The sequence below is a fragment of the Rutidosis leptorrhynchoides genome, chromosome 4 (genome assembly GCF_046630445.1).
Source record: "Rutidosis leptorrhynchoides isolate AG116_Rl617_1_P2 chromosome 4, CSIRO_AGI_Rlap_v1, whole genome shotgun sequence".
Lineage (NCBI taxonomy): Eukaryota > Viridiplantae > Streptophyta > Magnoliopsida > Asterales > Asteraceae > Rutidosis > Rutidosis leptorrhynchoides.
Genome location: NC_092336.1, coordinates 596561539 through 596574402, shown reverse-complemented (window position 1 = coordinate 596574402; position 12864 = coordinate 596561539).

Here is a 12864-nt window from a genome sequence, read left to right as displayed (position 1 = left end):
AGTTTCTTCATAATCAATTCCCGGTCTTTGAGAAAAACCTTGAGCTACAAGTCTAGCTTTATACCTTGTAACTTCATTTTTCTCATTTCTTTTTCGGACAAAAATCCATCTGTATCCTACAGGTTTCACATCTTTAGGAGTGAGAATGATGGATCCGAAAACTTTTCTTTTATTGAGTGATTCTAATTCAGCTCGTATTGCTTCTTTCCATTGAGCCCAATCATGTCTATTTTGACATTCAACCATAGATGTTGGTTCTGGATCATCATCATTATTCATGATGTCATATGCAACATTAAATGAAAATTTCTCATCAAGATTTTTCATTTCATTTCGGTTCCATAATATTTTTGAATATGCATAATTGATTGCAATTTCTGTATTGACATCATCAATCTCCTCTGCAGTAGGAGTACTGATTTGTGGTTCTTCTTGAACACTTTCTTTTACTTCATTATCAGCTGATTTTCTTTTTCGAGGATTTTTATCCTTTGAACCGATTGGTCTTCCACGTTTCTGACGTGGCAAAGATTCATGAGTGACGTTATTGCCAGCTTTTGGAATTTCAATTCGAGCTGGAGTATTTACTGCTGGTATATATGATTTTGTCACCGTTTTTGTATCTGTAAATGCATCAGGCAATTGATTTGCAAGTTCTTGTATATGCATTATCTTTTGAACTTCTGTCTCGCATTCTTTTGTGCGAGGATCAAGATACTTTAATTGAGGTTCACACCATGAAACATCATTTTCTTTATTTTTCATTTCTCCCCCTAATCTAGGGAACAATGTTTCATTAAAATGACAATCAGCAAAACGTGCTGTAAAAACGTCACCTGTCATAGGTTCAATATACCTTAATATTGAAGATGTTTCATATCCAACATATATTCCCAACCTCCTTTGAGGACCCATTTTTGTACGTTGTGGTGTCGCAATTGGAACATACACTGCACAACCAAATGTTCTAAGATGGGAAATATTTGGCTCTTGACCAAAAGCAAGTTGTAGGGGGGAATATTTATGACTTGCACTTGGTCTGATGCGAATCAATGCAGCAGCATGTAAAATTGCATGACCCCATATAGATACAGGGAGTTTTGTTCTCATTATCAATGGTCTAGCGATTAACTGTAAACGTTTAATCAATGACTCGGCTAAACCATTTTGTGTATGCACATGAGCAACAGAATGTTCAACAACAATTCCTATAGACATGCAATAGTCATTAAATGCTTGAGATGTAAATTCACCAGCATTATCAAGTCTCACCCTTTTAATGGTGTAATCAGGAAAATGAGCTCTCAATTTAATAATTTGGGCAAGAAATTTTGCAAATGCCACATTACGGCTTGATAACAGACAAACATGAGACCATCTGCTAGATGCGTCTATTAGAACCATGAAATATCTAAATGGTCCACATGGTGGATGAATTGGTCCACATATATCACCTTGAATTCTTTCAAGAAACATTGGTGATTCTTTCTCAACCTTAAGTGGTGAGGGTCTAGTTATCAATTTTCCAAGAGAGCAAGATGTACATGGAACCATTGTATCATGATGGATTTTTCTATCCTTTAGTGGATGTCCATGAGTACATTCAATAATCCTTTTCATCATTGTTGATCCTGGATGGCCTAATCTGTTATGCCATAAACTGAATACACCAGGATCAATATATTTTTCGTTAACTACCATATGTATTTCTGGTACATTTATATGTGTATAATGTAATCCAGAACTAAGTCTTGGCAGTTTTTCAACCACATGACTCTTGTCAGTGATACTTAAATATTTCTCATTTTCTGTTGTCACTGACTGATAATCATACCCGTTAAGGTATATGTCGGAGAAACTCAATAAATTTCTGCTTGACTTGGGAGAAAATAAGGCATCATTTATTAAAAATTTTGTACCATTTGGTAGTATGAAATTTGCCTTTCCTATCCCTTTTATCAAGTTAGCAGGTCCTGATATTGTATGTATAGTTCCTTCCGTTGGTTTTAGATCAATAAAATATTTCTCGGATTTAAGTATAGTGTGTGTAGTTCCACTGTCTGCTATACAGAGATCTCCACCACTTGATTGATGTTGTATTCCAGCAAAATTCATATTGAACTTCATATATAAGAAATAAATAGTGAGTACATTAATATTACACAATATTTTAAACGCAAATAGATAGTACTGAAACATTTAGCAAACATAATGACAAAGACAGACGATATTAAATCGTTTATTTTTCAAAAGACACACAACTTAAACATTCAAGAAATCTTCATATAAATCAGATGGTTTCTCAGTGACTGTTGGATCAATATTATCCACAAAATTTACTTCCTTTTCTTTACCTTTCAGCGAATCCTGATACATCTTAACAAGATGTTTAGATGTTCGGCAAGTATTAGCCCAGTGGCCCATTCTACCACATCTGTAGCAAGATTCTTCAGAATTTTTAGAAGAATTTTCTTCAACATCTTGTTTAATGGGCTTGTTTTGTGGTTGATATTTATATTTTCGTGGATTACTATTTCTTTGACCACCACGGCCACGACCACGACCACGACCACGTCCACGCCCATTACCATTACCATAAGGATGGTTTCTACCATAGTTATGGCTTTTGGCATGATGATGGTGATGGTTATTATAACCACGACCTTGCCCGCGTCCTTGTCCCTGTTTATAATTATTTGCAGTATTTGCTTCAGGGATTGCAAGTGTACCAGTAGGACGGGATTGCTGATTTTTCATTAATAGCTCATCATTTTGCTCTGCAACTAAGAGATATGAATTAAGTTCAGGATATGTTTTGAACTTTAGCATTCTCAAATTTCTTTGCACTGTGATGTTTGCAGCATTCATTGTGGAGAAAGTTTTCTCCATCATGTCTGCATCACTAATTTCATGTCCACAGAATTTAAGTTGTGAACATGTATTATACAGAGCTGAGCTGTATTCATTTACTTTCTTAAAGTCTTGGAACCTTAATGTTCTCCATTGTTCCATTGCAGCTGGAAGTAAAATTTCTCTTTGATTATTGAATCTGCTTTTGAGACCTTCCCATAAAACATGGGGATCTTCTACAGTCACATAATTATTTTGTAAGCATTCATCAATATGTTGATGAATAAAGCAACATGCCGTAGCTTGTTCTTTTTCAGAACAAGTGTTGTTTTCATTTATGGTTTCAAGAATGCCCATTGATTTAAGATGCATTTTTACTTTTATAACCCATGGCATGTAGTTGTTTCCAGTTGATTCTAAAGGAGTAAATTTAAGCTTTTCCAGATTCGACATTTTCTATTATCAAAAATTAAAACAAACATCATGATAAATTAGAGTCAATTTATATTCATAAGTATATAAACATTAAACATAAATTTAATATAACATAAATGATAAGTAGGTGACAGTGTCGACCATGTGTAAGCAATCATAAATAAATGTTATATAACAAAAATATAAATATTAGTAAACATAAATGAAAATTTGGCGACAGTGTCGACCATATATTTTTTCAGGTGGTATAACCGACCTATATCATTCTGGTGGTATAACCGACCATATATCATTTTGGTGGTATAACCGACCATATATCATTTTGGTGGTATAACCGACCATATATCATTTTGGTGGCAGAGCCAACCATATTTAGTATTAAGATTATCGTGCTGATAACGTGTTATAATTCAGTAGACTTATAACTACCTTTAGTGGTTTGATTCTTGATGTTATAATTCAGTAGGCTTATAACTACCTTTAGTGGTTTGATTCTTGATGTTATAATTCAGTAGGCTTATAACTACCTTTAGTGATTTGATTCTTGATTTAGAATACTAATAATGAAGTGTAAGAACAAAGATGATAATGAAGAGAAAGAAAGAAACACTTTGTAAGTGTGAGAAATGGTGCAAGTTTAATGCTTGCATTCATGAGTATTTATAGCCTAAAATCTCAATATAAAAATACATACTTTGTGTACCAAAATTGACTATATGTATACACCAAAATTGACTATATGTATACACCAAAATTGACTATCCATATCTATATTATTATTATTATTATAACAAATAATAATAATAATAATAATAATAATAATTTAAATTATACGAGTAAGAATGAATGAGGAAAGATGGAACAAGATCGAGCTATTTATAGTATGTGGCCTGCTACAGTACCCCATGCGATCGCATGAGTTTTCAGTATTTTTGCCATGCGATCGCATAGCCGTCTTTTTGGTTTTTGTTTGCTAGTTCGTCGACATCAAAATAGTGTACTGTAGCAATAGTGTTTACTGTAGTAAATAGTGTTACTGTAGCAAATCGTTTCACTGTATCACTGTAGCAAATAGTATTTTACTGTAGCAAATAGTGTTTTACTGTAGCAAAGTCATTTTTACTGTAGCAAATAATGTTTTACTGTAAGAAAGTCATTTTTACTTGTACATATATATACATACATATAATTGTTCATGAATCGTCGAGAGCAGTCAAATGTAATGAAACAGTTCTAAAATTTTGAGATTCAAATTCATAGACTTTGCTTATCGTGTCGGAAACGTTAAATCATTTAAAGATAAAGTTTAAATTTGGTCAAAAATTTCCGGGTTGTCACAGAAGATTATTATCGAGTTTAATTGCTTGAGGACAAGTAAAACTCTAGTGTGGGGTTGTTTGATATCGCATATTTCATACGCGTTTTCCTTAGCGATATCGGGTACATTTTGGTCCTTTTGGATACGATTTGGTGTTATTTTGATAAGTGTTTTGAAAGTTCGAGTTCTAAGACCAAGGAGATGAATTTTGAAGATATTTGATGGTTTTTAGTTATTTTATATGAAAGCAAGTGAAAGGGATTGGTTTGATTCGAGTTTGGTTCGAAAACAGGTGATATTATTGAGTTTTCAGCTCAGATTCAGCAAAAAGGGGTCTGGAGCGCCGCTCCAAAAGGTGGCGCGCCGCTCCAATGAGCATAAAAATCAGTTCGACAGTTTTCAGGAATCCAGAAGTCAGAATCACAGCTATATGGCGCGCCGCGCAGGTATTTGGCGCGCCGCGCGACTACCTGGCGCGCCGCGCCACTTTGAGTCTGGTTCAGGATTTGTTTCCTATTTAAAGCCGAAAAATACCCTAACTTTACACTTTCGCATCCAGACGATTTCCAGCAGCTTTTTGACGAACTTAGGTGATTTTTGGGGTTTCTCAAGGTCATTCTAACACATCAATCATTCCGGAAACAAGTCTCGATCCATCTATCAATCAAGAACACAATTTTCATTAGCTTTAATTCTTATCATCATTATGAATACCTTTGATTGTTTATTTGTAATTTTTGTTCTAGCCATGATTGGCTAAGCTTTTAATGTTTGTCTAGATTGAATATTTGCATGTGTTTGGATGATACTTTAATGTTTTATTGATTAATGCATGATAATTATGAGTTTTGATTAAGAACCATTCTTGTGGGAGTTGATTATTGTTACTAGGTTGATTAGTGAATCTTTTTTGAACAAAGGGAACCTTGTTTCAATTTAGTGATCTAATTTCCAATTAATTTGTCTTAACCGATTGGGTGCTTACTGGACCAAGGGGGTAAACCGGGTAATAAGGATTAAACAAAACAGGGGTGAATTGTGTGGAGCGAACGCGTAACCAATTGAATCTTAATCTTATAATTAGCTAATTACTAAGTCACAAACGAAAGAGGTCTTTGGTGAAAGGGAATCCTAAGCCAATAAATCCTAGTTTGACGTGTTTGCTAAAAGAGAACTCTGGGTAAACCGACTCTGTAATTGTGTGCATTGATAAATAGAACTAGTGCTTAATAACAAATCATCCAAAACTGCGAATAGGAGATCTATGAAATGTCCCGTTCTTATTGATTAAAAACGTTCCATATTAATTGATTTCGTTGCGAGGGTTTGACCTCTATATGAGACGTTTTTCAAAGACTGCATTCATTTTTAAAACAAACCATAACCTTTATTTCATAGATAAAGGTTTTAAAAAGCTTTACGTAGATTATCAAATAATGATAATCTAAAATATCTTGTTTACACACGACCATTACATAATGGTTTACAATACAAATATGTTACAACAAAATAAGTTTCTTGAATGCAGTTTTTACACAATATCATACAAGCATGGACTCCAAATCTCGTCCTTATTTAAGTATGCAACAGCGGAAGCTCTTAATAATCACCTGAGAATAAACATGCTTAAAACGTCAACAAAAATGTTGGTGAGTTATAGGTTTAACCTATATATATCAAATCATAATAATAGACCACAAGATTTCATATTTCAATACACATCCCATACATAGAGATAAAAATCATTCATATGGTGAACACCTGGTAACCGACATTAACAAGATGCATATATAAGAATATCCCCATCATTCCGGGACACCCTTCGGATATGATATAAATTTCAAAGTACTAAAGCATCCGGTACTTTGGTTGGAGTTTGTTAGGCCCAATAGATCTATCTTTAGGATTCGCGTCAATTAGGGTGTCTGTTCCCTAATTCTTAGATTACCAGACTTAATAAAAAGGGGCATATTCGATTTCGATAATTCAACCATAGAATGTAGTTTCACGTACTTGTGTCTATTTTGTAAATCATTTATAAAACCTGCATGTATTCTCATCCCAAAAATATTAGATTTTAAAAGTGGGACTATAACTCACTTTCACAGATTTTTACTTCGTCGGGAAGTAAGACTTGGCCACTGGTTGATTCACGAACCTATAACAATATATACATATATATCAAAGTATGTTCAAAATATATTTACAACACTTTTAATATATTTTGATGTTTTAAGTTTATTAATGAAATGTCCCGTTCTTATTGATTAAAAACGTTCCATATTAATTGATTTCGTTGCGAGGTTTTGACCTCTATATGAGACGTTTTTCAAAGACTGCATTCATTTTTAAAACAAACCATAACCTTTATTTCATAGATAAAGGTTTTAAAAAGCTTTACGTAGATTATCAAATAATGATAATCTAAAATATCCTGTTTACACACGACCATTACATAATGGTTTACAATAAAAATATGTTACAACAAAATAAGTTTCTTAAATGCAGTTTTTACACAATATCATACAAGCATGGACTTCAAATCTCGTCCTTATTTAAGTATGCGACAGCGGAAGCTCTTAATAATCACCTGAGAATAAACATGCTTAAAACGTCAATAAAAATGTTGGTGAGTTATAGGTTTAACCTATATGTATCGAATCATAATAATAGACCACAAGATTTCATATTTCAATACACATCCCATACATAGAGATAAAAATCATTCATATGGTGAACACCTGGTAACCGACATTTACAAGATGCATATATAAGAATATCCCCATCATTCCGGGACACCCTTCGGATATGATATAAATTTCGAAGTACTAAAGCATCCGGTACTTTGGATGGGGTTTGTTAGGCCCAATAGATCTATCTTTAGGATTCGCGTCAATTAGGGTGTCTGTTCCCTAATTCTTAGATTACCAGACTTAATAAAAAGGGGCATATTCGATTTCGATAATTCAACCATAGAATGTAGTTTCACGTACTTGTGTCTATTTTGTAAATCATTTATAAAACCTGCATGTATTCTCATCCCAAAAATATTAGATTTTAAAAGTGGGACTATAACTCACTTTCACAGATTTTTATTTCGTCGGGAAGTAAGACTTGGCCACTGGTTGATTCACGAACCTCAAGTTTAGTAGGTAAACCTACTGGAAGTGACAAGAAATGATCTAGCTTCAAAGGATCTTGGATGGCTTGAAAGTTCTTGAATAAGAAAGATAACCTACTGTATATAACAAAGGTTTCTTGATCTTAGATGATTACTTGGAATGGATTAGAAAGCTTGGAAGTAAATTAGTAAACTTGAAGGGATTTTTGAAGTGTTCTTGAAGTGTTCTTCCTATGATGATTATAGCTTGATTCTTGAAGTGATTTTTGATGAAGATGATGATTAACTACTGGAAAAATACGTTCATAATAGTGTGTGTGTGTTGAGAGAGAATTAGAAAGAGAATTGGAAGTGAAATGGAGTGAATGATGAGTGGTAATTGGTGAGTGGTGAGTGGGGTTAAAAGGAGTTCTAGTTAGTTGACTAGCTCATGGTAGAAGTTAAAATTGATTAGTCATACATGACATAATCAAGAGTGGAATCCCATGCTAGTTCCTATTGGTATATACCCATAGTAAGTACGTTTTGAAGCTGTGTATAATACGGGTAAGAATACGACTAGAATTCTTGATGAAAGAAAAGAATGGGAAAGTAAGTGTAACCATTTTCGTTAAGTATGAGTGTTTTGATATATGTCTTGAAGTCTTCTAAAAGTATTTTAATACATCTAAATACACTACATGTATATACATTTTAACTGAGTCGTTAAGTCATCGTTAGTCATTACATGTAAGTGTTGTTTTGAAACCTTTAAGTTAACGATCTCAATTAATGTTGTTAACCCATTGTTTATTATATCTAATGAGATGTTAAATTATTATATTATCATGATATTATGATATATTAATATATCTTAATATGATATATATACATTTAAATGTCGTTACAACGATAATCGTTACATATATGTCTCGTTTCGAAATCCTTAAGTTAGTAGTATTGTTTATATGTATATAACTCATTGTTAATATACTTGTGGAGATACTTACTTATCATAATCTCAAGTTAATCATATGTATATCCATATATATATCGGCATGTCATTATTACAAGTTTTAACGTTCGTGAATCGCCGGTCAACTTGGGTGGTCAATTGTCTATATGAAACATATTTCAATTAATCAAGTCTTAACAAGTTTGATTGCTTAACATGTTGGAAACATTTAATCATATAAATATCAATCTCAATTAATATATATAAACATGGAAAAGGTCGGGTCACTACAGTACCTACCCGTTAAATAAATTTCGTCCCAAAATTTTAAGCTGTTGAAGGTGTTGACGAATCTTCTGGAAATAGATGTGGGTATTTCTTCTTCATCTAATCTTCACGCTCCCAGGTGAACTCGGGTCCTCTACGAGCATTCCATTGAACCTTGACAATTGGTATCTTGTTTTGCTTAAGTCTTTTAACCTCACGATCCATTATTTCGACGGGTTCTTCGATGAATTGGAGTTTTTCGTTGATTTGGATTTCATCTAACGGAATAGTGAGATCTTCTTTAGCAAAACATTTCTTCAAATTCGAGACGTGGAAAGTGTTATGTACAGCCACGAGTTGTTGAGGTAACTCAGGTCGGTAAGCTACTGGTCCGACACGATCAATAATCTTGAATGGTCCAATATACCTTGGATTTAATTTCCCTCTTTTACCAAATCGAACAACGCCTTTCCAAGGTGCAACTTTAAGCATGACTATCTCTCCAATTTCAAATTCTATATCTTTTCTTTTAATGTCAGCGTAGCTCTTTTGTCGACTTTGGGCGGTTTTCAACCGTTGTTGATTTTGGATGATCTTCTCGGTAGTTTCTTGTATAATCTCCGGACCCGTAATCTGTCTATCCCCCACTTCACTCCAACAAATCAGAGACCTGCACTTTCTACCATAAAGTGCTTCAAACGGCGCCATCTCAATGCTTGAATGGTAGCTGTTGTTGTAGGAAAATTCTGCTAACGGTAGATGTCGATCCCAACTGTTTCCGAAATCAATAACACACGCTCGTAGCATGTCTTCAAGCGTTTGTATCGTCCTTTCGCTCTGCCCATCAGTTTGTGGATGATAGGCAGTACTCATGTCTAGACGAGTTCCTAATGCTTGCTGTAATGTCTGCCAGAATCTTGAAATAAATCTGCCATCCCTATCAGAGATAATAGAGATTGGTATTCCATGTCTGGAGACGACTTCCTTCAAATACAGTCGTGCTAACTTCTCCATCTTGTCATCTTCTCTTATTGGCAGGAAGTGTGCTGATTTGGTGAGACGATCAACTATTACCCAAATAGTATCAAAACCACTTGCAGTCCTTGGCAATTTAGTGATGAAATCCATGGTAATGTTTTCCCATTTCCATTCTGGGATTTCGGGTTGTTGAAGTAGACCTGATGGTTTCTGATGCTCAGCTTTGACCTTAGAACACGTCAAACATTCTCCTACGTATTTAGCAACATCGGCTTTCATACCCGGCCACCAAAAATGTTTCTTGAGATCCTTGTACATCTTCCCCGTTCCAGGATGTATTGAGTATCTGGTTTTATGAGCTTCTCTAAGTACCATTTCTCTCATATCTCCAAATTTTGGTACCCAAATCCTTTCAGCCCTATACCGGGTTCCGTCTTCCCGAATATTAAGATGCTTCTCCGATCCTTTGGGTATTTCATCCTTTAAATTTCCCTCTTTTAAAACTCCTTGTTGCGCCTCCTTTATTTGAGTAGTAAGGTTATTATGAATCATTATATTCATAGATTTTACTCGAATGGGTTCTCTGTCCTTCCTGCTCAAGGCATCGGCTACCACATTTGCCTTCCCCGGGTGGTAACGAATCTCAAAGTCGTAATCATTCAATAATTCAATCCACCTACGCTGCCTCATATTCAGTTGTTTCTGATTAAATATGTGTTGAAGACTTTTGTGGTCGGTATATATAATACTTTTGACCCCATATAAGTAGTGCCTCCAAGTCTTTAATGCAAAAACAACCGCGCCTGATTCCAAATCATGCGTCGTATAATTTTGTTCGTGAATCTTCAATTGTCTAGACGCATAAGCAATCACCTTCGTTCGTTGCATTAATACACAACCGAGACCTTGCTTTGATCCGTCACAATAAATCACAAAATCATCATTCCCTTCAGGCAATGACAATATAGGTGTCGTAGTTAGCTTTTTCTTTAATAACTGAAACGCTTTCTCTTGTTCATCATTCCATTCAAATTTCTTCCCTTTATGCGTTAATGCAGTCAAGGGTTTTGCTATTCTGGAAAAGTCTTGGATGAACCTTCTGTAGTAACCAGCTAGTCCTAAAAACTGGCGTATGTGTTTTGGAGTTTTCGGGGTTTCCCACTTTTCAACAGTTTCTATCTTTGCCGGATCCACCTTAATACCTTCTTTGTTCACTATGTGACCGAGGAATTGAACTTCTTCCAACCAAAATGCACACTTTGAAAATTTAGCGTACAATTCTTCCTTCCTCAATACTTCTAACACCTTTCTCAAATGTTCACCGTGTTCTTGGTCATTCTTTGAGTAAATAAGTATGTCATCAATGAAAACAATGACAAACTTGTCAAGGTATGGTCCACACACTCGGTTCATAAGGTCCATGAACACAGCTGGTGCATTAGTTAAACCAAACGGCATGACCATAAACTCGTAATGACCGTAACGTGTTCTGAAAGCAGTCTTTGGAATATCATCTTCTTTCACCCGCATTTGATGATACCCGGAATGTAAGTCAATCTTTGAATAAACAGACGAGCCTTGTAGTTGATCAAATAAGTCATCGATTCTCGGTAGTGGGTAGCGGTTCTTGATGGTAAGTTTGTTCAACTCTCTGTAGTCGATACACAACCTGAATGTACCATCTTTCTTCTTGACAAACAAAACAGGAGCTCCCCACGGTGATGTGCTTGGTTGAATGAAACCATGCTCTAAAAGTTCTTGTAATTGGCTTTGCAGTTCTTTCATCTCGTTGGGTACGAGTCTGTAAGGAGCACGAGCTATTGGTGCAGCTCCTGGTACAAGATCTATTTGAAATTCAACGGATCGATGTGGGGGTAATCCCGGTAATTCTTTCGGAAATACATCGGGAAATTCTTTTGCGACGGGAACATCATTGATGCTCTTTTCTTCAGTTTGTACTTTCTCGACGTGTGCTAGAACAGCATAGCAACCTTTTCTTATTAGTTTTTGTGCCTTCAAATTACTAATAAGATGTAGCTTCGTGTTGCCCTTTTCTCCGTACACCATTAAGGGTTTTCCTTTTTCTCGTATAATGCGAATTGCAGTTTTGTAACAAACGATCTCTGCTTTCACTTCTTTCAACCAGTCCATACCGATTATCACATCAAAACTCCCTAACTCTACTGGTATCAAGTCAATCTTAAATGTTTATCTAACCAGTTTAATTTCTCGATTCCGACATATATTATCTGCTGAAATTAATTTACCATTTGCTAATTCGAGTAAAAATTTACTATCCAAAGGCGTCAATGGACAATTTAATTTAGCACAAAAATCTCTACTCATATAGCTTCTATCCGCACCCGAATCAAATAAAACGTAAGCAGATTTATTGTCAATAAGAAACGTACCCGTAACAAGCTCCGGGTCTTCCTGTGCCTCTGCCGCATTAATATTGAAAACTCTTCCGCGGCCTTGTCCGTTCGTGTTCTCCTGGTTCGGGCAATTTCTAATAATGTGGCCCGGTTTTCCACATTTATAACAAACTACATTGGCATAACTTGCTCCGACACTACTTGCTCCGCCATTACTCGTTCCGACACCATTTGTTCCTTTCGTTCTATTAACCCCTGGTCCGTAGACCTCACACTTCGCCGCGCTATGACCATTTCTTTTACACTTGTTGCAAAATTTGGTGCAGAACCCCGAGTGATACTTTTCACACCTTTGGCATAGCTGCTTCTGATTGTTGTTGTTGTTGCGGTTATTATTGTTGTTGGGATGATTGTTGTAGTTGCTGTTCTTGTTGTTGTTGTTGTTGTTGTTGGGCCGTTTGTTGTAGTTGCGATTGATGTTGCGATTGTTGGGATAATTGTTGCGATTATTGTTGTAATTGCTGTTGTTGTTGTATTGGTAATTCTTATCACCGTTTTCCTCCCACTTTCTTTTGACTTGCTTTAC